At 39.6% G+C, this 20,433-nt stretch overlaps 1 long non-coding RNA gene across 1 annotated transcript in view; it reads left to right on the forward strand.

Annotated features, from left to right (window-relative positions):
• LOC110270165 overlaps positions 1–13,443 on the forward strand; it is an 18,229-nt gene extending 4,786 nt beyond the window's left edge. The window contains exons 2-4 of the long non-coding RNA XR_002359357.1: positions 5,647–5,655; positions 6,353–6,356; positions 13,429–13,443. This is a non-coding gene — a long non-coding RNA (uncharacterized LOC110270165). The remainder of the gene's footprint in view (positions 1–5,646; positions 5,656–6,352; positions 6,357–13,428) is intronic.

Raw genomic sequence — 20,433 nt, forward strand, 5'->3', positions numbered from 1 at the left:
TAAAAAATGTTTTATTAAAAATAATAAAATAATACAGAAAAGACAATTTTTCGTAAAAACTTTAGGAAGACAACTTTAAGCCCAGAATCTCATAATTACCTTCATAAAACACTTAGGGAGTGGTAATAAGGCAAAGACAAAGGAAAGATAAAAAGTTGAAGAAAAGATAAAAATCGAAGAAAGAGTTGGTAAAGTTTTAATGACAGAAATAAATGGTGAGTAGTGAGCAAACTAGGAGCAACATAGTTAGTATTTGAGTTGCGCCTAGGGTTAGGTATTATATGAAAAGTTATACTAGTTCAGCATAGACTTAATGAACCTATGCTTGGAACAGACTGACTATTCATACCGAAACTGACATAAGCTATATATGTACAAATATTAACAAGATAACAAGTGCAGAATCAAGAGACAAAGAGAATAGAGAAAAAGAGGATGAGAATAAAGGGTTAAGCCTTGTGGTATGAAAAATTTTTGTATGTTCATCTGCTGCAGTGAGACAGTCAGATAGATAGTGGTATGACCATAAAACGCTTTCCTGCGGTACTGATCCATAATATATTCCTGTAAGGCAGAGGGGTTATTTTCTGCGTACAGAGGTACCGTGACCACCTGTTCCATCTCTGTAGGGCAGAGGGGTTATTTTCTACATACAGAAGGTGTCTTGGCAAGTAAAGACTGAATGCCACCCTGTAGGGCAGATGGGTTATTTCTTGCATGTAGTGTGTGTTGCCATTAGGAATGCCATAATCATTTCAGCTGCTTCGGGCTATGTCGGAAGCAGGTAGAAATCGACAAATGAGCTCATTACATGCACTAGGAGCAGACATGCATAATTCTTGTGTGCACATTATTCTCTGTTTCATATTCTCTGTGTTGTGCTTTATTTTCTGTGTTTCTCTGTTTGCTCTCTATTTTTTGCTTTCTTTGTTTTTTTTTTATTTGCTTTCTTCCTTTCCTCAATTTTCTGTAAAGTATCATGTGATCTGAAAAGCTCGACGGAGCCGATTAACATGACTAATTAACCCGACTCTACTAATAACTTCTCAGTTCTTATCCTTACTCTCCCTCTTCCCCTCCAGATGGAAATGAGTGTGATATTCTATGAGTTCGAGGACCCTTGCATTTACGAGGATCCAGTGCACCACAATTACTTCATCTTGGGAGTGGACCTCGTATTAAACGTTATACGTTACAAAATCATCCATTCCAATAAAAAGAAGTTATTTATCTAAGTGCATCTCTTTGGGGAGCTCTAGTGTTACTCGTAAAGCAGATGAACCAGAAGATGTACACCAAGATTAAGATAAATTATGGAGATACAAGAACAAAATTTGTGTACCTAATCCTGGAGATTTACAATAGTAAGCTCTCATAGAAGCTCACTAGAGCAAATTTTCTGTGCATTTTGGAGTGGCAAAGGTGTATCAAGATTTGAAGTAGATGTTTTGGTGGTCCAATTTGTCTACAATGACAGTTACCAGCAAAGCATCGGGATGGCACCATATGAAGTTTTCTATAGAACAAGATGTCAAATACCGTTGTGTTGGTATAACGGAGGAGAAGCTAGTATCGTGGGTCCAGCTTAGTGCAAGAAACTACTGACAAGATAAAAAAGATTCGTTAGAAGATCCAAACAGCACAAAGCCGTCAAAAGAGCTATGCTGATAATAGACGTAGACCCTTAGGGTTTAGAGAAGGAGACCACATTTTTCTAAAAGTAATCCCAATTACTAGAGTAGGTAAAGCCCTCAAGACTAAAAAGCTTAGCCCTCGATAGGACTTTTCTAAATACTTGAAAGAGAGGGCCCGGTGGCTTATCAAGTAACCCTTCCTCCTTATCTATCAAACCTTCATGATGTTTTTCAAGTCTCACAACTTAAGAAATATATTTCCGACGAGAGTCATGTTTTACAACCAGAGACAGTATAGTTACGAAATGATTTGACATATCAAGCATCACTAGTCCAGATCGTGGAAAGAAGTGATAAGCAACCGAAAGACAAAACTGTTCGCTTGGTCAAGGTAGCTTGGGAACGAAGACGAGAAGAGGAGCACACTTGGGAACTGGAAGACAAAATGAAAGCCGATTTTCCGCATCTATTCTTAGGTAACTAAAATTTTGAGGGCAAAAATTTTCTTTTAGTAGTGTAGAATGTAACAACCTAGTTTTTGAGTACGCGAGATCTTTTCTGAAGATACGAAGTTCTCTGGAAGATCACTGAAGGAAGTACCTCTGTTGTATCCTCAAGCATCTCAATCATCATTATCATTATGTCATCTTTAAGCCAGAACCTATTTTGAGGCAAGATCGACAACGCAGCCACGAAGAATCTAGTTTTTGAAAAGTACCGGTTAGGAGTGATAAACCACTATTTTATGGTTTATCTTGTACTCAATTAAGTGGTTTGATCAAGTCTTTGCACACTTATTCATACAATTCACATGATTTTACAATTCCTTCCAAATTTTGTTATATAATTGAAAACTTGCTTCCTAAGACTTTAAATTGTAAGTTTTTTATTCCCCTTTTATACCATTCGATGCCGTGATCTGTGCGTTAAGTGTTTTCAGGCTTTATAGGGTAGGAATGGCTTAGAGGATGGAAAGAAAGCTTGCAAAAATGGAAGGAACACAAGAAACTAAGGAGACAACCAGCGAGGAGTGACGCGCATGCATGGCTCATGCATGCGCGTGAATCGGAGTTCGCACGGCAACGCGTGCGCGTGCTTGACGCGTATGCGTGAGACGCAAAGTTGACGAACGACGCGTACACGTGACTGACGCGTACGCGTGATGTGCGCTATCTGCAGAAATCACAAAAAATGCTGGGGGCAATTTTGGGCCAAGTTTGGACCCAGTTTTTGGCCCAGAAACACAGACTAGAGCAAGGGGACAAGCAAAAACTCAACACACATTCTCATTCGCATAGTTTTTAGTTTTAGTTTAGAATCTTAGAGAGAAATCACTCTCCTCTAGGTTTTCTTCACATTCATAGTTCTAGTTTTTATGCTTTTTATGCTTTCGCTTTGGATTTTGAGAAGAGTCCCTACTTCCGTTGAAGTCGCTATTATTCTAGTTTGCTTTCTTATTCCTTTACTCTTTTAATTGCCCATTAACCCTGTTCAGACAAGGATGTTGCATTTTGGGATTTATTAATGCAAAGTACTATTTTTACTTTTAATTAATTTTCAGTTATTATTTAATTTATCATGTCTTCTTCTTATTCTCTTTATATGCTTATGAACGTTGTATTCATGTCAATGGAGTAGACTCCCAACTTGACTTGGGATTTGATTAAAAGAAAACCCTTGAGTTGGAATACTCAAGTGTTAATTTTGATTGGAAGTTGTTGACTGGCTCTCTAGTCTCTGACTCTAATCCTTCCTTAGGAGAGGATTAGGACCTGGGATTCAGAGTTGGTTAGTTAGTTACTTGACTTTCCTTTATTCAGTAAAGGATATCTAAGTAGAACAACAACCTATTACTATTGCACTTGAGGAACCCAACAAGGATAGAACTTCCGATTAATCTTCTCCCATTCAAGGCTTTTATTTTAATTATATAAATTCTCTCGTTAATTTTCATTGCTTTAATTAATTATTATTTTAATTTCCCGTTCTCCAACTCTAAAAATTCTCAGAAAATTCCTAACTAATAAAATAGCACTCTTTTGTCAACTCGTTGGGAGACGACCTGAGATTTCTACTCCCAGTATTTTTATTCTTAAATTGTGACAACCCTTTCTAATTGATAAGCGGATTTTTCGTCAGTTAAGAACTGTACTTGCAACGCTGTTCTATTTATAATTTCTTAATCGGCAATTTTCCGCCACGTTAATTTTTAGCGCCGTTGCCGGGCAGTTGCAATAGTGTGCTAAATTATTTGTTGGTGTATATATTTTTAATTTTTGCATATTTTTATTTTACTTATTTACCATGAGCTGTATGTTTCTTTCATTGAATGACGCGTTCACTGCCTGATCCGAGCTTAGCCACGTTTGATCCTAAAATTGAAAGAACTATTTCACGTATTAGGTGAGCTCGGCGTCGGTTAGCCTCTGAAGGCGAATCTGAAGTGCCATCTGAGGAAGAAACACGCTCCCTTTCTACTCATTCTGCTAATTTATGTGCAGGTAATATGGCAGAGCCCAGAAGGATTACTCTCCAAGAAGCAAGAGCTCCAAACTTTACACTGCAACTATATCAAGCGCGTCACCGAAATCTGGCTGCAGATTTTGAACTAAAGACTACGCTAATCAACTTACTGCCTAAGTTTCATGGCTTACCTACACAAGAGCCCATAAAGCACCTCAGAGATTTTCAGATGGCCTGCTCAACTACTAGGCATCATGGTGCAGAAAAGACTACTATTTGGCTGTATGCCTTCCCATTTTCTCTTGAGGGAAAGGCAAGGGAGTGGTTCTACACTCAACCTGAAGCAGTCGTTACCAACTGGGATCTGCTCAGAAGGGAGTTCCTAGAAAAATACTTTCCAGCTAAAGTTACAGATAGACTGAAGAAAGAGATTTCTTGCATTATCCAAGGCGAGTCAGAGACCCTTTATGAGTATTGGAAAAATTTTAGGAATCTCCTAGACTCATGTCCCCACCATAAGATTGATCAGATGGTGTTGATCAGCTACTTCACACAAGGCATGAAGCCTCGGGATAAGACTACATTAGACGCTGCAAGTAATGGTTCTCTGAAGAAGTACAAGACGGCGGCAGAAGCTTGGCAACTGATCACCGATCTAGCAGAGTCTACCCGGAATGTCAGGCACATGAACAACCATCCTAAGGCTATTGCGGAAGTTTCCTCTAGTAGTGAGACTACTGCTCTCACACAGACTCTGGAAGAGATGACCAACTTACTGAAGCAGCTATAGCTAAATCAACAACAGCCTCAGCCTCCCCTACAACAACAATGTCAACAGCTGGTTCCTCAAAGAGTGTGCGGAATATGTGCCTGTTATACTCATTACACTGATAAGTGTCTGCAGCTCCAACAAGAAGACAACACCTTGGCAGCTACTCATAATTTCTATGACCACCCGAATTAAGGATACTATCAACAAGGCGGCAATTATAACCAAGGTGGAAGCTACAATCAAGGTTGGCAAGATAACTCCACCCATGGATGGAGAGATAATCCCAACTAGGGATGGAGGGACAACTACAACAGAAGAGGCAGGGATAATAGTGGGAATCAGAGGTAGAACAATAATAATAGACAGCAGAACCAAAACCAGCCTTACAGAGCACCTCACCAAAGGCAGTCCCAAGTGCCTCAGAACAACCAACAGCAGGCCCCTCAAATCACTTACCCTTCTTCTTCTAATGATGAGATACTTCGTACTATTACGCAAGGACAACAAGATATTTAGAATTCAATTCACTCTTCCATAAATGGTCTTAGCTCCACCATCCAAGCTCTCATCTCCCAGATGGATTCACTAATTACTCCCAACAATCAACTTTCAAGCTCCAGTGTAATTCCTTCTCAACCTATACCCAACCCCAAAGGTGGAATCAATGTCATCACTTTGAGGTCCAGAACCACACTGCAAGAGAGGAGTCATGAGGAGCGAAGCTCAAATGAAGATACCCAAGTTGAAGATGTTGTTGAGATAGAAGATGCCGAAGAGGAAGATGAAGTACAGGACATGGTTGAAAAAGAAGCAGCTCAACCAGAGAATAGCGCACCAAAGGAAGCTGAAGCTACAAGAGGCGTCATCCCTATCCCTTTTCTACACCTTGCTAAGAAGTCCAGAAAGCAGATAGAGCTCGATCCAAAAGTAGTGGAGATCTTCAAAAAGGTTGAGGTAACCATTCCCCTTTTTGATGCCATTAGCCAGGTACCTAAGTATGCGAAGTTTCTTAAGGATTTATGCATGCATAAGAATAGAATACAGGATTTAGAAATTATTCCCTTAGGTAGCTCAATATCTGCTTTAATGGGTGATATACCAGAAAAATGTAGTGATCCAGGTCCATGCATGGTTACATGTGCCATTGAGGGTGTAACATTTTTTGACTGTATGTCTGAATAGGAGCGTATGTTAGTATTATGCCATTGTCTGTATATGATGCTTTGAGGCTCCCTCCCTTAAAAAGGTCGGCAGCTCGTTTTGTTTTGGCAGATAAAAGTATAATCACAGTTGTTGGGATTACTGAGGACGTGCTGGTGAGCATTAAGGGGCTCACATTTCCTATTGACTTCTATATTTTGGAGATGCCCCGTCATGACTCAGGAAGACCATCATCCATCCTGATTGGAAGGCTATTCCTGAAGACTTCAAAGTTCAAATTAGATGCCTTCTCAGGAACTTACTCCTTTGAGATAGATGGTAGAGCAGTGAGCTTCAACTTGGATGAAGCTATGAAGCACCCTCCGGAAGATCATTCCATCTTCCAGTGCGACATCATTGATGAGACTGTAGCTGCAGTCCACCAGGAAGAAGTAGAAGAGATGCACATGGAGCACGGTCCAAGTGTGGGGAAACCCTCTAAACACAATGAGGACACTTTGCCATCATCACTAGCTCTAGATGATCCAGTACCTAGCCATAAGCAGAAAATGGAATTAAAGCCCCTTCCACCCCACCTCAAGTATGCTTACCTTGAGGATAATTAGAAGCTCCCAGTTATCATTGCAAGGGAACTCACTTTCCAACAAGAGGGACAACTGCTTAGTGTACTGAGAAGACACAAGAAAGCAATTGGGTGGAGTTTGGCGGATATAGTAGGCATCAGCCCTCAAGTTTGTGAGCACAGAATATTTTTAGAAGAGGGAGCAAGGCCTGTCCATCAACCTCAAAGGCGGTTGAACCCCACCATCTTGGAAGTTGTCAAGAAGGAAGTGACCAGACTGCTTGAAGCTGATATCATCTACCCCATCTCAGACAGTGAATGGGTCAGTCCAGTACAAGTAGTGCCTAAGAAGTCTGGAGTCACAACAGTGAAGAATGAGCATGGAGAGCTCCTAACAACTAGAGTGCAGAATTCATGGAGGGTATGCATTGACTACAAGCGCCTCAACCAAGCTACTCGTAAGGATCATTACCCCTTGCCATTTATCGATCAGATGTTTGATCGTCTGTCATGTAAATCACACTACTGCTTCTTAGATGGTTACACAGGCTATTTTCAAATTCATATAGCTCCTGAAGATCAGGAAAAGACTACTTTTACATGTCCATTTGGAACGTATGCATACAAGAGGATGCCTTTTGGCTTGTGTAATGCACCGGCTACTTTCCAAAGGTGCATGATGAGTATCTTCTCGGATCTTATTGAGAGCTATATGGAAGTTTTCATGGATGACTTTAGCGTTTATGGTGATTCATTTAGCTTTTGCTTGGATAGTTTAGCTAGAGTATTAGACAAGTGTGTTAGTTCAAACTTTGTATTAAATTTTGAAAAATGTCACTTTATGGTAAAACAAGGTATTGTTCTAGGACACGTTGTTTCTAATATTGGTATTTCTGTAGATCCAGCAAAGTTAGATGTAATTTCTAGTTTACCTTACTCCTCCTCCGTGAGGGAAGTCCATTCGTTCCTTGGTCATGCAGGTTTCTACCGGAGATTTATCAAGGACTTCAGTAAGGTAGCGTTGCCTTTATCCAGACTATTGCAGAAAGATGTTGAGTTCGAGCTGAGTGAGGACTGCATAGAAGTGTTTGATAAGCTGAAGATCGCCTTAACTCAAGTTCCGGTTGTGAGAGGACCAGACTGGAGCCAGCCCTTTGAGATTATGTGTGATGCCTCCAACCATGCAGTAGGAGCAGCGCTGACTTAGCGCGAAGGTAAGGATCCTTTTGTAATTGCTTATGCTTCTAAGACCCTAGACGTTGCTCAATCTAATTATACTACCACTGAAAAAGAGCTTCTGGCTATTGTTTTTGCTCTGGATAAATTCCGAGCCTATATACTTGGTACTAAGGTGGTAGTGTACTCGGACCATGCAGCTCTAAAATATTTATTAGCTAAAAAAGAGTCCAAACCAAGGCTAATACGTTGGATATTGCTGTTGCAAGAATTTGATTTAGAATTCAAAGATAGGAGTGGTTCCCAAAATTTAGTGGCAGACCACTTGAGCCGCCTTGAGCACATTAAGGTTGACTCCACTCCTATCAATGATGCTTTTCCATTTGATAGCTTGCACACAGTATCTGAAGTAGTTCCTTGGTATGCACCTGTAGCTAATTATCTAGTTAGTCATACCTTCCATCCCAATTTTACTAAGCATTAAAGGGACAAGCTGAAAAGTGAGTCCAAATATTATATATGGGATGACCCATATTTATGGAGGTATGGTTCTGACCAGGTAATTCGAAGGTGTGTGCCTCAATCAGAATTTCAGTCAATTATAGAGGCCTACCACTCTTCTGAGAGTGGTGGTCATTTTGGCCCTCAAAGAACAGCTAGAAAAATTTTAGACTGTGAATTATGGTGGCCCATTCTTTTCAAAGATGCTACTGCCTTCTGTAAATCTTGTTTTCCATGCCAAAGGTTTGGTAATATATCCAAGAGGGATGAGATGCCCCAACAGCTTATGCTATTCTGTGAAATTTTTTTATGTTTGGGGCATTGACTTCATGGGTCCATTCCCAAACTCTAGTGGTTTCTTATATATATATTGTTAGCTGTAAACTATGTTTCTAAATGGGTGGAAGCAATTCCTACCCATACTAATAATGCTAACACTGTTGTCTCCTTTGTTAGAAACCATATTATCTGTCGCTTTGGATCACCACGAGCAATCGTGAGTGATCAAGGCTCTCACTTTTATAACAGGAGATTAACCGGTCTACTGAAGAGACATGGCATTTTGCACAAGGTATCAACAGCCTACCATCCTCAGACCAATGGACAAGCCGAGGTGTCTAACAGGGAGATAAAGCACATACTGGAGAAGATAGTCAAGCCTTATATGAAGGACTGGAGCACCAGGCTTGTAGACGCGTTCTGGGCCTATCGGACAGCATACAAGACGCCAATAGGGATGAGTCCCTTTCGCCTAGTATATGGAAAGGCTTGCCACCTCCCAGTGGAGGTGGAACACAAGGCTTTTTGGGCTGTGCGAGAATGCAACATGGGATTTGGGAAGGCTGGTGCTGAAAGAAAGCTGCAACTAGCAGAACTGGAGACCCTTCGCTTCGAAGCATATGACAACTCCAGGCTATATAAAAAAAAAGTGAAGGCTGTGCATGACAAGCATATCAAGAGAAGAGAGTTCAGACCTGGGAAACTAGTCTTCCTTTACAACTCAAGGCTGAGGCTCATGCTAGGCAAGCTGAGATCCAGGTGGGAAGGCCCCTATAGAGTAGAGAAGGTAGAGCCATATGGAGTCTTTCACCTGAGCCATCCTTCAAGTTCCAAATGCATCAAGGTCAATGGACATCGCTTAAAGCTATATCATGGTGAGAAGATGAAGAACAATAAGGAGCTCGAGAACTTCCTCTTGGAGGATCCACCAGCAGCAGAAAATTGAGCTTGTGGACCGTCAAACTTAAGGACGTAAAAGCAAAGTGCTAGGTGGGAGACAACCCACCATGGTATGTTCGTTCTTTTGCATTCCCAGTTTTATTTTCTTTTGTTTTTAATAGAAGTTATTTTAATTTCTACAAACTCATCTGCATTCTGCATTAAAAAAAATGCGCAGTTGATGCGCGAGCGTCTACGACGCGTATGCGTCATATGTGCCTGTGTAAAATAAATGAATTGAACAAAAAGTTAGGCTGGAGTGGTGCTGGACACATGCCTTGCGCACAAGCAAGTCCACGCGTACGTGTCCCTGACGCGCACGCGTGACCATGTAAAATTGGCGTAAAAGGTGTTTGGCCAGAAATTTATGATGGTATGGGGCTGGAATAGTGCTAGGAGCACAAGCCCCATCACGCGTACGCGTCCCTGACGCGTGCGCGTCGTTTTCCCATCATGGCCATCCACGCGTACGCGTCCCTGACCCGCACGCATCATATGCAATTTTGGCTCTCGTGCGTATCTCATATACAACACTGATCATCTACTCATTATCCCAACACACTTTGTTGATTTTGTGGAGCCTCGCATAGAGCGGAGATAGTGGAAATTTTTGAGGAAGCAGCCGCGAGAGGCCAACTTATCCTGGGTAGTTGAATTCTACTCCAACTTCTACTCACCTACTCTGCAGATTGTCTACGTTCGTCAGCAGCAAGTCCCTGTCTCCAAAAGTGCCATACAGAGAGCACTGGACCTTCCACCTAGTCCAGAAGGATGGGATGCTTATCAAGCAGCCTCTTTTAAGCGTCAGATGTATCAGTTCGACTAGGATAGCGTTCTTGGAGTTATAGCCCAACCTGACAGCAACTGGATCTATGGGCATCATCGTTCAAAATCCAAGAGCATCTCAGCCCAGTCACTCACCCTAGAGTCTCGCATGTGGGCACAAATTATGTCCCACTATATCTTTCTGAGCACTCACGAGTCAACCTTCACAGTAGACATGGCTGTCCTCATCTGGTGCATCCTGACAGAACAACCCCTCAACCTACCCCGACACATCCGGCAAGCCATGGGACACGTACAGATAGCGGGTAATCTACCTTTCCTCACCTTGGTCTCAGAATTAGTCTCCGCAGCAGGTGTGTCCTCTCGGGCAAGTGACACGAAGGTCATGATCCCTAAGGCCGACCAGTATGTCCCAAATGGGAAGTATATCAGGCCACCAGTCCCCTCTGCGAGCCAGCCTGTAGGCTCATCTTTGGATACTCCTCCTACCTCTACTCCACCATCATCTACACCACAAACACCATCCATCCATCAGATGTTCCTTCAGATCCTTGAGAGGTTCGACCGGCAAGACCGGCGGATGGAGCAAATGGAGCGTCGTAACAAGCGCCGATACAACTATTTGAAGGACCTCATAGTTGGTACACACCCACCTCCAGAACCATAGGACACCCCGGACTCCCCTTCATCCAGTAGTACAGAGAGCCAAGGCGAACCAAACACTGGAGGTGACGCTTCCAGCCCTCCCTTGCTCCTTACTGATGGCACGGAGGACCGTACCAAGCCTTAAGTGTGGGGAGGTCAGTCCTTGACTTCTGGAGGTAAGCTCTCTCTCTCTCTCTCTTAACACCAACATTTGACTTTTTCCTTTGTTAGATAGGATAGATTGCATGTTAATAATTATTTGCATGTATGTTTTGCTTGGTTAAAGTAATGAGTTTCCTTTCAAGACCCTTTTTATAGTATTCCACTAATTTAAATTGAAAAATTGTGTTAAACTTGTTTGAAGACTATAAATTGAAACATGAAGTATAGCTAAGAACACACAACCTGTAAGATTTGAGCTTAATTACATGGTTATATTATTTAACCATAATATTTTATTCTTGTGTGTTTTCTTCTCTATGACTGCAATCTATATTTGGTTCCATTCTATATGTCCATTGTTTAGTGTATTTACATGCTTGCATATGATTGAGGCCATCATTTGTTATTAGCTCACTTATCCCAAATAGCCTACCCTTTCCATCATCTTTGTTAGCCACTTTGAGCCTTTTAATCCCCTTTTATTCTATATTTTACCACATCACTAGCCTTAAGCGGAAAAATAATTAATTACCTCAATTGAATCTTTGATTAGCTTAAGTTAGAGAGTGTGTATTAATTAAGTATGGGGAACTGTGGGAACTTGGGGTTATGAAAGTGTGCTGTGTTTTATTGACAAAAGTATTAGGAATTTGGGTGCATACTCATGTGAGACCAGAAAAATTAAAAACTCATGTGCATTGATAAGTTATGTTTGCTTTTATGATTCAAAAAAAAAAAATAATAATAAATTGCAATATAAGTGAATAGATAAATAAGGGGACAAAATTACCTCAATGCTAAGTTCAATAAAAGATCAATGCAGATGTGGTGAAATTAAGGAAAATTTGATACATGAGTATGTGATGCAAAAGTGTGAATTATGGGTAGCTAGGCATGATTTTAGAGTTACATAGAGTGTGTGTGTGTTTAGGTGAGAGCTTAGGTTAGTCAAAGATTCATATTATAGCTCACTTAGCCATACATATACCCTCACCCTTACCTTAGCCCCATTACAACCTTGAAAAGACCTCATGATGTTTGCATTGGTATACTAAATATTTGTTGATTGGTTAGATGAAGAACAAAGTTTTAGAAAGCATGATTACGGAAGAGTAGAGCGAATTAACCCTAGACACTTGAGCGATTAGAGTGCATATACACCACCAATGAGGGTTCAATGCTTGATTCTATGTTCCCTGCTTTCATGAGCTACCTTCTCACAAGTTTACTTGTCTTTTATTGTATAATTTGAATTAGTGGAATCTGATTTATGTTTGTCTTGAAGAGCTTATTTACTTTTGACCAAGTAAGACAAAATTATCTCAGCATATAGTTGCATTCATAGGTTGCATCTCATAAGTCTTACTTTCTCCCATTCATTCTTTATATCTCCTTGAGCTTAGCATGACGACATGCTAATGTTTAAGTGTGGGGAGATTGATAAACCACTATTTTATGGTTTATCTTGTACTCAATTGAGTGGTTTTATCAAGTCTTTGCACACTTATTCATACAATTTGCATGATTTTACAATTCCTTCCTAATTTTGTTATATGATTGAAAACTTGCTTCCTAAGCCTTTAAATTGTAGGTTTTTAATTCTCCTTTTATATCATTCGATGCCGTGATCTGTGCGTTAAGTGTTTTCAGGCTTTATAGGGCAGGAATTGCTTAGAAGATGGAAAGGAAGCTTGCAAAAATGGAAGGAACACAAGAAACTAAGGGGACAACCAGCGAGAAGCGACGCGCACGCATGGCTCACGCGTGCGCGTGAATCGGAGTTTGCATGGCGACGCGTGCACGTGCCTGACGCGTACGCGTGAGACGCAAAGTTGACTAGCGATGCGTACGCATCACTGATACGTATGCGTGATGTGTGCTATCTGCAGAAATCACAGAAAACGCTGGGGGCAATTTTGGGCCAAGTTTGGCCCCAGTTTTCGGCCCAGAAACACAGGCTAGAGCTAGGGGACAAGCAGAGACTCAACACACATTCTCATTCGTATAGTTTTTAGTTTTAGATTAGAATCTTATAGAGAAATTACTCTCCTCTAGGTTTTCTTCACATTCATAGTTCTAGTTTTTATGCTTTTTATGCTTTCGCTTTGGATATTGAGAAGGGTCACTACCTCCGTTGAAGTCTCTATTGTTCTAGTTTGCTTTCTTATTCCTTTACTCTTTTAATTGCCCATTAACCCTGTTCAGATAAGGATGTTGTATTTTGGGATTTATTAATGCAAAGTACTATTTTTACTTTTAATTAATTTTCAGTTACTATTTAATTTATCATGTCTTCTTCTTATTCTCTTTATATGCTTGTGAACGTTGTATTCATGTCAATGGAGTAGACTCCCAACTTGACTTGGGAGTTAATTAAAAAGAAACCCTTGAGTTGGAATACTCAAGTGTTAATTTTGATTAGAAGTTGTTGACTGGCTCTCTAGTCTCTGACTCTAATCCTTCCTTAGGAGAGGATTAGCACCTGGGATTCAAAGTTGGTTAGTTAGTTACTTGACTTTCCTTTATTCAGTAAAGGATAACTAAGTAGAACAACAACCTATTACTATTGCACTTGAGGAATTCAACAAGGATAGAAATTCCGATTAATCTTCTCTCAGTCAAGGCTTTTATTTTAATTATATAAATTCTCTCGTTAGTTTTCATTGCTTTAATTAATTATTATTTTAATTTCCCATTTTCCAACTCTAAAAATTCTCAGAAAATTCCTGACTAATAAAATAGCACTCTTTTGTCAACTCGTTGGGAGACGACCTGAGATTTTTACTCCCAGTATTTTTATTCTTAAATTGTGACAACCCTTTCTAAATTGATAAGCGGATTTTTTGTCAGTTAAGAACTGTACTTGCAATGCTGTTCTCTTTATAATTTCTTAATCGGCAATTTTCCGCCACGTCAAGGAGCTTTTGATTCTGGTTTCTGTAATTAGTCTCTGTTTGACGAACTGAACTCGATTCATGAGAGGAGAGAGATAATAGTATAATTATATTAATATTAGAGCTACTTGAATAACATTATAATATTAGCTGATTTGTTTTAGTTAAAAATAGGAGATCGGTTTGACCGAGATCGTAGTCTACTAGTGTAGATTAACACCAGTACTCTCTGATGACTTTAGCAATACTAATAATTCATCATATATGTTCTATTCTCATATTAAACATGTTACTAGTTTCATTTATACTAGTAGGTTAGAAAAGAATTTTTAGATGTGTTTTTACGTGTGTTTCGATACATCTAGTTTTAGTAGTTATATACCGGAGATATTTTAATATTATTTTAAACCACCTCCAAGCCAACCAATCACAGCCCTCCTCCACAACCCCAAGACCCCCAAGGCTGGCTCATTTGCTCCTTGTGGTCGAAAATAGCAAGAGAGAAAAGAGAGAAAAGTTCTTAGTTCCAAATCTTCAAAGCTTGATTTCTTCTGAACTAAAACTCAAATCAAAATTCCAATTACACCAAAATGATCCTCTCTTCATTCTCTTCACAATTATATGACTAATCAAGGCTGGAATCAAGGTGAGTGGGCTGTTCTTTCTCCCTTTTGTTTCGGTTTTCAAGAAAAACATGCATGAACATGTGTTTTCTTAATGTTCTTCCTTAGGAATCATGTTTAGCTTGACTTGAGGGTTAAGAAACTTCAATTTTCAGCAAGGGTAAGGTGAGAAACCTCATCCTAATATTCATATGAAGGTTCAGTTAGTTGAGGATTTTTGTATTTAAAGTTGTTCTTGATGTGATTTAGGAGGAAAAAGTGCTCTAAGAACACCTAGAAGCTTAACCGAATTTAAGGTAGCAAATCAAGGTATGGTTTGGTGAAATTAATCTTGATTAATTTTTTGAGTTGTGTGATTATGATATGGTTTGGTTATGCTCGAAATTGATTATTTATATGAGTGATTCTTGTTGAAATTTGGTAAAAAATTGATGAAATTTGATGATATTCAAGCTATGAATGCATGTTCTTATAGCTGCTGAAATTTCAACCCCTAACCCTTAAATTGGAGTTTATTTTGTGTTAAAATCAAGTGGAAAAGATGGGGCTCTAGTGGCTGCAAATTTATTATGAATTATGGTAAAAATCGGTTACTAAAAAGATTGAAAAACAGGTAAAAACAGAGAAAGAATTTGAAGAATTTACGAAGAATATGAAGAACACTTTGAGTGTGATGAAGAACATTGAAGAACACTTTTTAGATCTTAAAAAGCACAACGTGGTAATTATTTTGCTGTTTAAGGGACTAAATTGTAAATATAAAAAGTTTAGAGGGTTAAAGTAAAAATATTAAAAGTTACAGAGAGTAAAAACTGAATTTATAAAGTTAAAAGGTAAAAGAAAGGTAATTTTCAAAAAATTAATAATAAAATATTAAATAATATTATTTAAAAAAATAATAAAATAATGCAAAAAATGTAATTTTTTGTAGAAGCTTTTGGAAGACAACTTTAAGCTCAGAATCTCATAATTACCTTCATAAAACACTTAGGTAGTGGTAATAACATATTAATAAGGCAAAGACAAACGAAATAAAAAGTTGAAGAAAAGATATAAATCGACGAAAAAGTCCGTAAAGTTTTAATGACAGAAATAAATGGTATTAGTGAGCAAACTAGGAGCAACAGAGTTAGTATTCGAGTTGCGCCTAGGGCTAGGTATTATATGAAAAGCTACACTGGTTTAGCATAGACTTAATGAACCTATGCTTGGGACAGACTGACTATTCATACCGAAACCGACATAAGCTATATATGTACAAACATTAAGATGATAACACATGCATAATCAAGAGACAAGGAGAATAGAGGAAATGAGGATGAGAATAAAGAGTGGAGCCTTGTGGTATGATAATTTGTTGTATGTTTATTTGCTGCAGTGAGGCAGTCAGATAGATAAGTGGTACGACCACAGAACGCTTTCTTGCGGTACTGATCCATATTATATTCCTGGAAGGCATAGGGGTTATTTCCTGTGTACAGAGGTACCGTGACCACCTGCTCCATCTCTGTAGAGCAGACGGGTTATTTCCTGCATATAGAAGGTGTCGTGGCAAGCAAAGGCTGAATGCCACCCTACAAGACAGAGGGGTTATTTATTGGATCCAGTGAGTGTTGCCATCAGGAAAGCCATACCCATTTCAGCTGCTTCGGGTTACGTCGAGAGCGGGTAGAAACTGACAAATGAGCTCATTACCTGCACTAGGACTAGACATGCATCATTCTTGTGTGTGCATTATTCTCTGTTACATATTCTCTGTGTTGTGCTTTATTTTCTATGTTTCTCTATTTGCTCTCTGTTTTCTGCTTTTTTTGTTTTTTTGTTATCTGCTTTCTGCTTTTCTCTATTTTCTGTAAAGTACCCTATGGTCTGAAAAGCATGACGAAGCCGATTAACATGACTAATTAACCCGACTCTACTAAGAATTTCTCACTTCTTTTCCCTTCTCCCCCTCTTCCCTTTCAGATGAAAATGGGCATGATATTCTATGAGTTCGAGGACTCTTACATTTACGATGATCCATTGTACCACAGTTACTTCATCATGGGAGTGGAGCCTCATATTAGATGTTTTGCGTTACACAATCGTCCCTGGCATGATGGTCATCCTGGCTGCATCCAGACACACCTGGTCATCCCTTCTCTGATGGTTACACACACCCTATTCCAGCTCAACCTCTGTACCAGGCGGCACCTGAGCCTATCGTTTCTGAGGAGCCTAAGTTGGTTGGTGATTATGTACCTGCGATTCCACCAGAGTGGGACTTCCCTCCTGAGCCGATTCCTGATTTTTTGCAAGACAATGAGCCGGTACTACCGGATGATGGAGTAGTCCCTATACACGTGAACGGACCTTTGCTCGTGAACGGATTTGTACATAGCGACAGTAGCGCCTCTGGTGGTTCCGAAGGTATAGCTGTAGTTGCTGACAATGAGGAAGAGGTTTCATTAGTGAAAGTGGCATGGAGTCGAGCCGGTGTTGAGGTACACACTTGGGAGCTTGAGTCAGAGATGCGAGCAGACTAGCCACACCTATTCTTAGGTATCTGAACTCGAATTTTGTGGGCAAAATTCCAATTTAGGTGGGTAGAATGTAAAACCTGGTTAATTAATAGTTAATTAACCCATAAATTATAATATATTCTAGAAAGTGAGAAATGAGATTTTTATGGCCTAATGGGATAGAGAAATTTAAAACGAGATTTTCGACACCAATTTTAAAGAAATCGGCCTAAGATTGGGCCGAACGGGCCAAACCGGGCCAACCGGATCCAAGTTGGGCCCATGGCCCAGCCAAGCCTCTCTTAATTAAGAGAGCTCAGCTCTCTTTCTTCCCAAAACAAACACACACACGCTGAACAAAGAAAAGGGAAAGGGAGGAGATTGAAACCCTTGTTCCTATTCATCTCAACCTTCCATTGAACATAACTTTTGATCCGGAGCTCTGATTCACGCATCGTTTGTGGCCACGCGACCGCGGCGTCGAGCTCTAGAAAACCCACACAAATTAATCTTAAGGTAAGCCATAGTTTGCTCTTCGAATTTTCAGCCTTGATTTTCGAATTTCTTGGGCAAAAATGTTGAAATTTGTGAGCTCCTTGTATTATAGGCTCAAATTAACTTGAACGGAAGGCTTGTCCTTGCTTCCTAGATCCTAGGGTAAGGTGAGATTTTCAACCCTAAGCTAAAGACTTGATATTTTGTGATTTAGTGATTAAGTTATTGTGTTTGGGTGTGATATTGTGGCTTAGGCAGTATATATGTGTGTTTTGGAGCTTGATTGGTATTTTGGAAAGTTTTGGTGTGGAACCCAAGCTTGGAAATCTATTGGTGAGCTTTTGGAGACCTTGGAAGTTGAATTTGAGAGTGTTTCGGGTGGAACGGGAATCGGCTAAGGTATGGTTTCGGTTTTCTGTATCTAAAATGTAATGTGGTTGTGAAAACGTAGACTAGTGGCCCTAGGATAAGATTTTTGAGCTATTAATGTGGTTGATGGATGATATAAGTTGTGTTGTTATGTATAAATTTAATGGATTGTGATATGTTAATATATTTAATGAATGAATTGGATTGGGATGGATATATGGATAGTGGATGAATGATTGTGAGTAATGATGATTGTTGCAAAGCATGTGGGGTTGTATGTGGTATGGATTGATATGTTTGATTAATGAAACGATCGAAGCTCTTGTGGATGAGTGTGTTTTGGAGTATGATATTGATATGTGAATATATGTAGTGATTGATAAAATTGATTGTTTGTTTTGGGAATTGAGATATTGGTTAAACATGGTGTAATTGATGGGTTGATGATTAAATGAGGTTTGGAAATTGTAAATGTTGGAATGGTTGAGGTTTTGGTTGATTTTGATTGGATTTGGTAATTGTATGTTTTGAAATGGGGAGTTTATGAGTTTTGGTAAAAATATAATTTTGATGAATTTCAACGGATCATATCTTGAGCTATTATTTTCGGAATTTGATGATTTTTATATCAAAAGAAAGACGACTTCATAAGCTTCAAAATTGTTTAAATTTGGTGAAAATATGAATTTTGTGGAAGGAGATATGATCGTTGGAAGTTCGGGCCAAAAATATGAATTCTGCAAACTTCTGCAGAATTTGTGATTTCTGGTTTGTGTACGCATGCACAGCCCTGTGCGCACGCACACCCCGCGAAAATTTGGACCTGCGCGCATGCACAGCCCTGTGCGTATGTACACGCGGGAATGAGGCTGCTGCTGGGAGCGCTAGCACGCTCTGTGCGCGCACACGGGCAAGGAAGTCTTGCGAGCTGTGCGTATGCACAGGCCTGTGCGTACGCACACGTTGGGAATGGCCTGCTGTTGGTGGCGCTAGCACACCTTGTGCACGCACTCAACCCTGGAGATTTTGCTTTCTATGCGTATGCACAGACCCGTGCGTACGCATAGACCCGTACGTACACACACTTTCAAAAATACTTCTGGGCGTGCGCGCGCACACCTCTGTGCGTACGCATGCGACACAATTCTCTTCTAAAGCTTTTGTTTTCAAGCTCTTCACATTCCCAACAAGCTTGTAACCTTTTGAGATGTTATTTCACGCTTATAAATCCCCAATTTCATCTCTTGAATCTTAAATTGATATAGAATGCCTAGCGAATGAGAGTAAGGTAGGGGAGAGGGTAACTTGTGGGTGAAGAAAGGGGATGTTATGTTGAGTATGATGAATTATGATGATATGAGTTGTTGGGGAGGATGGTGGAGTGTTGTATAGGATATGAGCCAACTGGCTGGGGTATGATATGAGTCGAATGGCTGTGTGTAATGATGATTATGGCTGATTACTGATTATGATTTGTATGCCGGATGGTTGTGATTTATATGCATTTTGTATTTAGATGCTTATATTCTCCACTGTATATGTATTTTGTATTTACTCTTCTTAGAGGTTATTTTGGAGAAATAGGTTTTGTATTTTGGCCTTTGTGTTCTTTTGGGCAATTCCTCTATATATGTATATATACTTATTCGCTCGGTTATCTTCGCAAGCCGAGTCCCGAGTCTTGATATATGTATTTTGACACTCTTTGTATATCTCTTAGCGTCGGTTTACTCTTTATCTATTTAGTTTACGTTATCGATCGGAGTGTTGCACATTTTGATTTAACGGTTTTGATTTACCTCTTTTTCTTCAAAGGCTCCTAGTTATGAACATCTTTGCAATACTATGCGTACTAAATTTTGTTTTTAGAGGTCGTAATACCTCGCCACCTCTATTTTATGACTTAAGCATAAGACTCTGTGTGGTAGGGTGTTACATTATAGTATTAGAGCAGTTCGTTCCTGTAGAGCCTGAGGGACGGACTGACTATGCTTCTGCTCATTCTCTGTGTTTGTGTTTATGTGCTATTAGGATATCTGATTGATATAACTGGCATAAACGTTCATGAGCATACATTTGGGACTTTGAGCACTAGACTTCTGATAAATCCCAGTTGTAGGGTTTATCTTGTGTTGAATTTAGAGGGTTTTATCATCTTTTCCCACATTTATTCAATGAAATAGCATGGTTTTGTAAATTCTCCTTTAATTGTGCTTAAGTGTAAAAACATGCTTTTTAGGCCCTTAATTGTTTAATCTTGATTTACCTTTGATTCCATTAGATTCCTTGATATGTTTGTTAAGTGATTTCAGGTTTAGGAGGCAAAGATTGGATCAAGGGAATGAAGGAAAAGCATGAAAAAAATGGAGAACTCATGAAGAAATGAAGGAATCGCAAAAGCTATCAAGCCGACCTCTTCGCACTTAATCGATCATAACTTGAGCTACAGAGGTCCAAATGATGCGGTTTCA

This window comes from Arachis ipaensis, chromosome B03 (assembly GCF_000816755.2).
Source record: "Arachis ipaensis cultivar K30076 chromosome B03, Araip1.1, whole genome shotgun sequence".
Lineage (NCBI taxonomy): Eukaryota > Viridiplantae > Streptophyta > Magnoliopsida > Fabales > Fabaceae > Arachis > Arachis ipaensis.